This window comes from Ambystoma mexicanum, chromosome 3p, assembly GCF_040938575.1.
Source record: "Ambystoma mexicanum isolate Mex_15411 chromosome 3p, UKY_AmexF1_1, whole genome shotgun sequence".
In the NCBI taxonomy this organism is placed as follows: domain Eukaryota; kingdom Metazoa; phylum Chordata; class Amphibia; order Caudata; family Ambystomatidae; genus Ambystoma; species Ambystoma mexicanum.
The window spans coordinates 340,882,223-340,894,269 of record NC_090925.1 but is presented as its reverse complement, the minus strand read 5'-3'; positions in this window follow the sequence as shown (position 1 = coordinate 340,894,269).

The window sequence follows — 12,047 nt, the reverse complement described above, 5'->3', positions numbered from 1 at the left end:
GGGGCTCTACAGCATTGAGCGAGGCTTCTAGGAGATGCCTTAGGTGGTGATTCACCGTTGGCTTGGTGAGCTGGTCATCTGGGTCCAAAATGTAGTGTGGTCCAAACTGCAACGGCATATGGCACAACCAAGCCTGGGATAGACATGTGATGTCCGGGTCAGTGTAGTTCACAAGCAGTTCAATGCAGGAATCAGGGCTCAGAGCTGTTCCTTGACTTCTGGGATGCAGGAAGGCCCAATCCAGGGTGTTCAAGGACAGGGCAAGTCATTTGGTTCCACCCCCACCACAGAGAGGTAGGTCGGTACCTACAGGGTATCCTTCACCTCCAGTGAACAGGAGCCTGGTTCCAGTGCAGCCAGCAGTGAGGCTTTGTCCTGCAGCATCACCACCACTGTCCCCTTGGGATAGTTAGGGCGCAGAGCTTTCTTCTGCCTCAGGTGCCTTCTTTCTTCACCTCTGTGATAGAGGACTTTGGAATGCATTGCGCTCCCAACTGAGGTCAGAAGTGTATCATTCCCCTTTTTTTGATAGTCCAAAGATGAATCCAGGAAGGAGCAGGAGACACCTACGATATAAAGGTACAAGGTCAAAGGGGATTTCACAAAAGCAAGTCTGCTTGAAGGGGGCCACTCCCTGTTGCTGTTAAAAATTACTCTTGCCTTCTTGCATTATACCCAATGAATACCGTGTCCTACAGGGGATGGAGGGGGCAGAAAGGAAAGAGAACCCTACAGAAAAGTAAAATGCCGGAACTTGTCTGTAGTCCACTTTATTATCTCTTGCTACCCTAACTCTGCCCCCTTCTTATGACTGCAACCTCAAAGGCCCTTTGGTGTGCACTCCAGTGTGAGGTGGCCTGTGTTATGCGAGTGTCCCTTTTGATAGCAGGGTTCTGCCAGTGAGAGCTCCTTTGCCTGAGGGAAGGCGTTACCCTTCCTCCCAGGGAATCAAAAGACGGCAGCATCCTGGCTATTGTTGCACTGGAAGCCCAGACAAGCTGCAATGAAAACATTTTGCCCTGACATAGCTGGTCTGGGCTCACAAGGGTGACACTTGATATCAAATTGGTGTGGCCTTAATAATTGTGTGCTCTTATGAATAACTGTACCATAACCAGTTATAGCTTCTTCTTAGAGTTTTTCCTGCCACCAGACATATACGGCAACAATCATTATATTTTGGATCACATGCAGATCTTAAATTGCAGACTCAGTCTGCAGCAACTTTGGTTCACATCAGCTGTAAGGAATACACAGGTGAACTTTGAATCTGCCTTGTGCCTCTGAAGACCAAGTGCTGCAGTTGTCAGGAGGCTCATGCAGCAAGGCCACATGTATGAACTATACTTTTGGCATGGGGCTTTATGAAAAGGGCGTCTGATTAGCAGACTTTCCTTTCAGAAACAGAATTACCCACATAATTGTATTAATCAATAAAAATAAAAAAACAGGGTTTTCACACCCTCGCCGGATGGCAACCCATCACACCAGAGGTGCAAATAGCAATAACACACATGGTGAAAATATGGATCGGCTGGATCAATTATAGTGAAGGCCCAACGTTAAGGCCTTCACTATAATTGATCCTATCACCTGGGTCCAGGGCCATTGCTTGCCGATCCAGCCTGCTGTTGCAGGTGTTATTGATAAATTGTAGTAAGACCTTTTCTTTAAAGTTCCAGAATTCAGTGCGTTTCCTTGTTTGTGCTATTACCTTCAATACTGCTGCGATCTCCCGAAGTCCGTTTTCTGTGTTGAAGATGTCACTGTCATCTAAAAACAGTAAATGGACTTTAAGGAATCATTGCACTGGCTTCTGTTCAGTTTTCTTTTTCTTTGTAATGAAATAAAAATAGCCCCAAGCTCTCTGGCCTTCCACAGTGGGTGTTTATGGCAGGCTCCAACCGGGCGGGCTGCCACTTTTGATAATGGCACCCGCACCGGCTTAGATTTCTTACTAATCCATGAACCCAACATAGGAACGTGACACACTTTGCACAAAGATGCTTGAATAACCCACGAATCAACTCTAGAAACGCTGCTTTTATTGCTGCAACTTTGAAATTAAGGAAAGAATCAGGGTTTCCGGAAGAACATCCTGCCATCAAACATTCCACTGTGAACAAATCAAGCGTCAGAACAATCTAGATATGATGGCGTCACTATTATTTAAAATTCTTTGAAAACGTTACTCTCCTACTACACCTGTCCGTTAGGGTCCTCTACTTTACTGTTAAATTAAAATCAATTGGGCGTCCAAATTAAATGATACTTCTTAATTGTAGTAATCCGGGCACTAATCCGATTTTGATAGCACTAGAGCCGGGTCATTACAATGGGTTGTCGCCTGTCGAGGGCTGCTGGAATCCTCACTGGGTGGAACTGGGAGTGGCAGCTACTGGGTGGTACTGTCCTACGCAGGAAGAAGAGCCGCTGCTCAGAGAGGTTGGCAAGATGCCAGGTCTTTTTCACGGAGAGGGGAGACAGGCCCTCGCCTTTGGGGTCGAATTTACCAACGCTTGATGTCTTGCAACACTGCAGAGGAAGATGTCTTTCTATTACCTTAAGGCAGAGGCGGCCATTTGCCATCCATCTTCTGTGTCCTCCAGGAATGTTCATATTCTAATAATCAAATAAATGTTAAAAGGAAGGTTAAAGTGGTTAATGAGTGTAGTCCGTGGGTGGATGTAAAGATGAAACAGCCAGGCCACCGAGGATGATCCCGGGGTAATGCTGCATGTCGCTGATCTTGCTCGCTCGTGAGGGCCCCATCCTCACCATTGTGGATAGAACTGCTGGCTCAACAGTGTCATGCTCTGAGGAGAGGTCTACATGGGATTGCGGCTGCTGGCTGGTTGCACTGCAGCTTTCGCCATCATTTCTTCTCTAAGGTGGATTGCGTGTTCCTTGCTCGGTTTCAGCCTGGCTGCCTTTCATGGGAAAGTCGGTCCGTTCCACTAAAGACTTGCAGCTGTTTGCTGACTAGCCATTTGATGATGTTTGCCTCCAAGTGGAGGTTGGTCCTTGACAGTTGGCTCCAGTAGGAGAATCTGGGTAAGGTTTCTTTAATAAGGGTGTAATTGGCAATGATGTTAGGACAGCTGATAGAATGCCAGATGGGAGGGGCGCTTCCCAAAGGTCAGTAATTGGGTCAGCCAATGAGGACATCAGAGATTTTGTGTGATAGAAAAACATGGGAATGCTTGTGCTTTTGAGTTTTCATATGACATATTACCACAAGAGTGGCTGCCCATAGGGCAAGTGTGAATTCCGTGAAGGAAGAGGTCAGGTTTGGTTTGCATGGAAGAGGGGACATTCTGTTTGTAAAAGAGAATGAATCAATGGGCCTCATTAGGAGTTTGGAGGTAGCCATGCCGTTCTTACCGGCAAGGCTACCCCCAAACCGGGTACTGGGTGCTAAAAATAGGGAATTACAGGGCCATGCCGACTTTAGCAGGCCCGGAAATTCCCATTCTCGGGACCCGTACCCGGTACATCCTTACTGGGGAGGATGCTAACAACAGACCCGTTAATGACGGGTCCATTGTTAGCATCCTGGTTTGCTCGCGGGTGGCGGTATGCACGTCTGGTCTGAACCAGACGTGCATTCCGCCACCCGCGAGGAAACCCGTAATGTGGCGGCACGGAATGAATGGTGCCGGTACCTTACCGGCACCATTCATTCCGCGGCCGCCAGCCTCCTAATGAGGTGTGTTGATGTTTTCCCGCTTGGATATGAATAACGAAGCAACACTGGTTGTTACATTTAATGCACATTCTCTGATTCTTGGCTAGGTTTGGTCCAATTCTTTCAAATTGTTGTGTTACCTTGAATTTGGATAGTGCCTCCTCCCATAGGTTATGGCATAGAAGCGCTTTGCCTGTCAGAGAGGGACAAGCGAAGTATGATAGAAGATTCAGAGGTGGTGGGGAGGAGCAATATTGGGTAGATAGTTGGGACGATTGCGAGGAATATATGAGGGTCAGCAAAGCATGTGAAAGTAAAGGTGGGGGAGATCTGTGTACAATTGGGTGAAATGTATTGTGGGACTCAACTGGATTCTATGGGGTGCAGCGCTAAGAGGAGATAGCTGGAGAGAGGTGTTTGCCGCGCCAAGGGGTATGTCTGGAATTTACTCACTGCATGGCAAGCCTGGGCATATTGAAGTCATGCCCAAGAAAGCACAGGTGGAAAGCCCTCCTACTTACTTTCCCCCTAGGTCCCCAACAACATGTGGGAGGGGATGTATGTAAGAAATTTGAAATTGCCAACCCTCATTTTTGAAGTGGTCTCTTTCTTTATGCCATGGTTACCACAATTTGTTTTAATGCTTGACCATCCCTGGGGTTGTGCTTCTGAGCAGAGTACTTAAGGACACAAAGTCTGTCAATGGCTCAGCAGTGGGCAGCCTTTTGAGCCTTCCACAGTGCCATGGTGAGCCTGGGCATGTGGAAGCTCTACCAAGAAAAAAGAGATGGCAAAGCCGCTCTACTGACTTTCCTACTCCTCCAACAACATTTGGGAGTGGTTGTATGTCAGAAATCCGAATTTGCCCAAAAAAAGTAATGCAAAAGATTTCTCTTGAGTTGCTAATGTAATTCTCTCATGCAAGTGAGGGCCCTTTTTTATAGTGTGTTTATGCACCCTTGGTGTCACAAGCAATTTCTTTTGTTTTCAGTCTCAACCGAGGTTTCCCAGATTCGCTCACGTCCACCACCTCCCGTTTTAAGGTCAGTTAATTGACGATCAAACAATTTGCACTTTGCTTTAAAGTTATTTTATTTTTTGTCAACGAAGGAGAACTGTATTGCAAGGCTCGGGAGACAGCCTTATGGAGCGAGGGTTAGTACTATACCTCATGACTTTTGCAAGTCGTATGAACGTAGATGATGCGTGAACAAATTCCTTGTAACTTTTTTTTCATGTCTGAATGAGGCAAAAGGGCGGATTGGTGGATTACGCTTAGATTGGCACTCGGCCAAGGTCTTTAACATGCCTTGTATAAGGCAGTGGTCATAAAAGGAAAGAGGGGCCATGGGTGTAACTCTTTTCTCTTGTGCACCATAACATATGCACAAGTTCCCTCCATCTATGATGCTAACTCAGGGACCTGAAACCTATGACTCTACAGATGTTTGGGACTACGACTCCTCTGATCCTTCACCTCTGACTAAGCTGGCTTTGGCTGATGGAAGTTGAAGTCCAAAACATCTGGAGATCCAAAGGTTGCAAACCCCAGCACTAACCTGTACGAAATGAGGCCACCAAAACGTACCAGAGTTCCCGGACCCCAACCCCACTTCAAAGGACAAAGTAGTTCCTTAAAAAATGATCATGCAAGGTTGAGCTTAGTGCCTGCACCTATTAGAGTTGGAATGAAGCAACATGACCTAATCTATCTACATGTGCCACTAACCCACTCAACATCTGTCCCCTGGCTCTGCACTGTGGATAGATGAATAGCCAAACTACACATTACAAAGTAAACAGACTTTTCATTTCATTTAAAGGAAACTCGCACTATGCGCCAGGCAACACAAATATGTTTTCAACATAACTGGTGACGGATCCCACTAAAGGTTCCACTGCAATGTGATTAAAATGGAGCAATAATCTCAACAGCAGACCGTCCCCAGTGGGGCACCAGCAGGGCACAAATACCTGAGATGGGCATCACGGTCATCATCCTTTCCCGGCTATGAACTGCACACAAAGGGCGAGCGTCACCCCGACTTCATACTCGCTTCTTACCTTTCTATATATGCAGGGGTAACAATAAGGACTTCACCCACCAGGAACCCTTGGGAGGAGGGCACCAAAAAAGCAAAGAACAGCATGTCTTCCACAGGGTAAACCATTTGAGGGGCACTCCCAACACAACATGTACAATAGCCACCCTCAGGCACGAACCCTGGAACGCATCAGCGGCAGTCACATGTCTAGATTCCAATGAGGATCCCTGGTCAGGCACTCTCTGTGACATTGTGATACAAAGCTCTCAGAGTGGCAGCATACCCGCCTACCCACAGAACACCCGAGGGCACCCTCATGGTCGGAGGTACATAAGAGAATAACGGTGTGCAACAGAGAAAATGTTAAGACTAACAAATCCGGGCCCCAAACCAGGACTCCACCTGCGTCCTGTCAGGATCTGTCAACCTCATAACATCATTAACTGACCAGCCAGCCAGCACAGGCAGGGTGTTTGGTAAAACCACCCCGCCAACGACTAACGACAACTTCCTCAATCTCATTACTGCAACATTGAATACGTAATTTAGTGTCCTCTTCCAGTCAGTCCCTCGTGCCCATCAGTATCCAAAGCTCGGCATGGTATATGTATGGTACATGTCCTACCTACAACAGCGACTCTCAACTTCTAAAAGGATCTCTTCTGATGGGCATATAAGCCATTCAACCCCGGCATAAGAATACCAGCAGGGGTATAGTGGGCACCCCTTCATATGTCTAACGGAGGGTGAGCGCCTGCAGTCTAGGAAGTTCAAACTCATAGTCATGAAGTCTGTTACCAAAAGCCTCCACTCTTCCTCAATCTTATTAATTCCCCACTCAAAGGACATCCTGTAGGAATCCACTGTAATATTGCTGGACTCTGCATGGTCACTGGACCAGTCAGCCTCCACTCTAGCAGCTTGCCTGAAGTTACAGGGAGCAACACTGCCCTCTACTGGGAAGCGTTGTAGATCACCTTTACCACAGCTGAACAAAGAAACTGATCAGCGGAAGTGATGTCACTGTCCTGTAGGGGAAGGGAACAATTTAACTCCCTGGCTTCCAGGGAAAACACATAAAGTACCTGTAAACATACATGCTACTAGTAGCCCCTTTCAACAGCGGCTTTTGGTCAGTTCCAAATAAAAACACAAAGTCCAGCCTCTGGCTGCGTATATGCCTGGGGCCCTTGACCAATTGGGCGAAGCGAAGGTCCTATTGCCCACAAGTTTTAAAGCAGGGGATTAACATGGGTGGTTCAGCCATGTGTGGAGGTCGACAAAAACCATGATCTTGTCTAAGGCATTGGCTATTGCTGACGTCATGCCCACCTATTCTAATATTAAGCAAGAGGCGAGGCCTAGGGACCAGTATGATGCATTGACAAAGATTTTTGAGTTTGCATTGATGATGGATGCATCAGGTGCTCAAATCAGGGCGTGCACGGCTATATATCGGTAACCGCCTCCTGCCTTGTGATTGAGGGTGTCCAGTAAGCTGGAGTGGTCATATGTGAACCAGGCTTCTCTGATAGCGCAACATGCTAGTTTTTGTGACTCTATTGCATTTTTGATATTGGGAAAATGTTTGCACACAGACTCCCCACTGATACCGACAACGAGCGTATACAAAGATGTTAATGTTAAAGGTTTTTATACCGCGCACAGGTGCCACTTACGTGGTCTCCCGGTGCTCTGGAGGTTCTGTGAAAATAAAGAAGGGGGCTAGATTAGTGGGAGGAGCAGGAGAACAAGCATGGGAGCTGTGATGTGCTGTTGGCAGCTTCAGATCGAATGTACCGTTCACTGAGCTTGGGTGAGACATTCGGGAGGTGGATGACATGTGGTGTTGTGCAAGGTTGTGTGTGCTATGTCATGTTGTTGCGGTGTTGTGAAGTGTGTGCGGTTTGCTGTGCTTATGTTGTGAAGTGTGTGCGGTTTGCTGTGCTTAGGAGTTCTGGTTGTTTTAGTGCAGTATGTGAGAGATGTACATGCAGGGTTCATTGTTAGTAACAGTTTGGATTGTTAGAGGCCATGACTGACCTTCTACAGCTTTTCCGGTTTATTAGTTGTATCTTCCCTTCTTCTGTGTGCCCTTTCTAATTGTATCGGTAAAGTTGCCTCGGGGTTAAGGGTTCTTGCACTGCTTTGATACTGTTGCCTGAATTCTGAGTGCAGTCCCTATTTCTGATTAAATGCCCGTTCCTAACCCAGAGAGTGATCAGGGGGGCAGGAGTTCTTTAACTGGATTGCCTTGGGGGGGGGGTTCAGTTCTAGTAGGGGCGTAGTTATTGGTTGGTCCCATTCGCTCTTGTTGCCCTTACTCGTGGCATGTCTGGGGTGCCCCTTCCTTTCCCACTTCCATCCCTGGTTTTTCCTGGGCCTACTTACTGGCCCTAGTGTTTCTATAGGCTTATCACTGAACTGGTAGGTCCTTTTTTAAATGAGGAAGTGCGTCATTACCTGGATGGGGGTGCAGAATAACTCTCACACCAATAACCAGACAAACTCAGGAAGTTGGCAAACAAAAGCTGTTTTATGGTCAAGTGTCTAAAACAGGGAGTACAACGGACATCAACGGATGTCTCACAGCATAATCTCGAAGCATCACATGAAAAAACATCCTTATATAGCCAAAAGTAAATTCGTCATACGTGATGTCATACTATGTGGCAAACTAAGAAAACCTACTTGGGATTGTGATAGGTCTACGGGGAACATCTAGGTATACTTTCTGTAGGCGATTGGATTCTATAATCAGGTAGACAACTTATGCCCAATGCCCACCCCTTGTGCAAGTCATCCTCAATATTTGTTAGATACACAACACACCATTGACTCTCAAACTATAGGGCTCTTCAATACATGGCCCTCCATAATCGGTTGGCATGCTTGTACCCTTCTGGAATGTTTGACTTGCTAGTAGCACGCAAGCTGGTACCCCAGGTGCTTGTGGGTGGACTTGCTTGATCATGCCTCCCCACCTTATTAGCCCACCATCCATCATCACTCACGCCGTCTGCCATTTGAATAGTCTTTGAACTCGGCCTTCCAAACTATCACTGCTCCTGAGAATAGAAGGGAGTGTGAGCATGTTCCTATCTTCAAGTCTCGATGCAGCTTGCCCATTTTCTATTTCCATCCATCCCACATGACAGGAGACCACATTTGAGCTCCTTTCTTCGCATTTAATGATATTAAATTAATTAAACTTGGCACTCATAGTGTTTCCGTCGCACCTTAACAGGAGCTCGCCTCGTTTCTCATGTTCTTTGTATCTCTGTGAATAGATAACCAGTTCTTGGCTGCCCCCACCCTTGACACTGGGCCAGACAGTCTTCTTGATCCTTCCATGAGTTTCAGCTGTTTTTCTATGTGTCACAATTTCAGCCCTTCTCTTCCACGGATCCTGGCTTACTAAAGTTGCAACATTGTACATCCAGACTCTATACATATATATTGACAGCACCGCCTGCAGTCTATTCACTGTATAGACAGCCTTCATGATTACTTAGTCTACTTGCGTTGCAGCATCTGGATAGTTATAAAGCGACTTATATTTTCTTCAGTGTTCTTCGCATGTGCAATCTTCATTTCACACAAACTATTACTCGATTCTTTATCTCGTCCTCAATTTCCATAAGGTCTATGTGTTCTCTTCTCTGATCATCCTTCTTAGTGCATCATTCACATTTCTTGTGATGTCACCAATTTCTTGCGTTCGCTGCTTCACACTTCTTCTGGGTTCTCCCCTAAGAGGCTGTCATCTTTCTGCGGGTGCATCTTATAGGGCTTTCTCAATGGATACCTTGTCCCGAAGATCTTTCGTGATATTGGGATCATTATCGGCGATGTGCATGATGCAATTTCCGGATTCCAACATATAGGCAAAATAGGGTCTGGATTTCTGGTAGAGGCATTTGGCTCCTCCTCTACACTCCCCCTCTGGTTGATTCATCAACCACTCTCCCATCGGTCTTCACATCTAGACATCCTCTTTTGAAAAAGTGCTTCTTTGGAGTCCATATCTTCATTGCTCCTTTCATAGATCCTGCTGACTTTACATGATCATCAACACTCCAGGTCATGCGGCTATATTGTCCATTTGGACTGCAGTATATCCATTGTCCCACATACTTCTTGTGCTTTCTCTGATACAGGAACGTTGTTCCCGCAGGTGCTAGAATGCTTGCTTCTATATATTTTCTGATCTCTTCATCTGTCAGCTCTTTGGGTCCAAACCCAGACTCAACATCGATCATGATCGTCCTTCCTACTGCTTTCTTTGCTGTCTTCTTACACTGTGCGATTATTATCCTGATCACACAGAATCTAAACACGATTATCACTAGTAGTGCTCCAAGAAACTTGAAAATATTAGCCATCCATTGTAGAACCCATTAGAAGATCAATGCAAACCAGCTGTCATCTGCAATATCTTCTGTCTCATCTTCCATCTTGATGTGCAAGTTTGTTAGCAACGTTATGGCTTCTGTCAAGGTACCATTCTCATCATCGTGAGAAGGTATGAATGTACAATATGATTCCCCCGATTTTGGCCCAAACACCTCCATCCATTGCTGTAATCATGTCTAGGACATACCTATTCTGGAGAGTCATCAGTCGTATGGCTCTCAATTCTTCCTTGATCATGTTGAATCCCTTTATGGTAGTGTTGATCATCTGCAGGAGCTCCCAGCAAGTGATTTGCAAACACTTCGCATCCGCCATCTTCTGGATCGATGGCATAAAGATAGTTGTGAATACAGCAGCAGTCTGACTGAACAACCTGTGTTCATATGGAATAGAATTGAAGGCTTCTATCAATTTAGCTGAAAAGTAATTCTCCCTTTTTGTTCGTTTGAGAAATCCAAATGATCTCCTCTTCCTCATGTGAGCATCTGCTTTTGGAAACTCTCCAATGTTCAGTTCATTCTTTGGAATCACCAATGCTGGAACATGAATAGGTACTATAGAATACAGCCCTCCCCAATCTCTGGCCAAATTCATATAAGCTCCATTAACACTACTGTTCCGTCCTTCATTCCTGGTACATCGAACATTTGGCCACACTGCTGATTCATTCCAACCTTTCTCATGCCATTGTTTCTGAAACACAAGGAAGCACTAGCTAGAGGTCCTGCTTTATCATCGACCTATGTCAGCAATTTCACAATTTTCAACCAATGATGCTTGCATTCATTCTCTGCGGTATCTATGACTGGTTCATAATATCCTGTTAGTGTTAATGTGTTACATACAATCAGCCCTTCTGCCCATCCTTCTGGAGTTAGCACTGTTCCCTTGATTTGCAGCTGACCTCTCTCCTTGCATCTTCATACTTCTTCATGATTCTCTCCTTGACAATTGAGCATTTTGTTTTCTTCTCTTCTGATTCCTGTCCCATTTATTCCAGGCTGTTCATATCTTATTACTTGATTCCTTGTCTCTGATTTCTGTCTTGTCTTTAACTCTTGCACATAGTCATCTTCTCTTGGAGATGTCTTCTCAGTCACCCATACCAAGGATGCTGTTCGGCCCTGGAACTGACCTCTCATCTAGCAGAGTGCAAGGTGTGTCAGGGAATGAGCTTTCTGGACTACTACTTCTACAGCTATGAATATGTTGGAAGTCTCCATGGCATACGGTATGAGAGCACAAGCAAAGCAACTCTCTTTGGATGTTCTCTCTCCTACCTTTTTCATGTGTTGATACGCCAAGTGTGCTGTGCTGTCTAAATAATTGTTTAATTCATTATCATCTTCCCTTGTGCTTCTCTTGTGTCTCCCTTTCGCAAATTGAGTGTTTGTATAATACTCAAGAAGCATATCAGTAATAGTCCTTCCTACATGGGAAACCATAGGAACATATGTTATATAGCGATAGGCAACCCTAGACGAGCCACTGGTGTGGGGAAAATCACAAATGGTCTTGGTCTTTCAGGAATAGACAATTCTGCTCGAGTCACTGGAGTGGGACGAATCAAAGGGACTTCTACTTTGCTTGGACCAATGAAGTAAACAGTATGGATCAAAAGAACCAGGAAAACCAGGATAAATGCTGAACATGCATATGTTATACACCAATACATTAACCCCACCATTTACGATTCTCTGCACATCGTTGGGCTAGCTTACTTTCCAAAACGGTACCATTTTCAAAATTCCTCATTGTGCCTGTGTACTACTTTAGGGAAGGAAAAAATTTTTTTTAATCAGGCAATTCTGGTAAATCAGAACCAGTAGCCTCCTTATCGCAGGGCCATTTTTAGGATCATGCAGAAAAATAGGTATGTTGACACTACGCCCAACAAG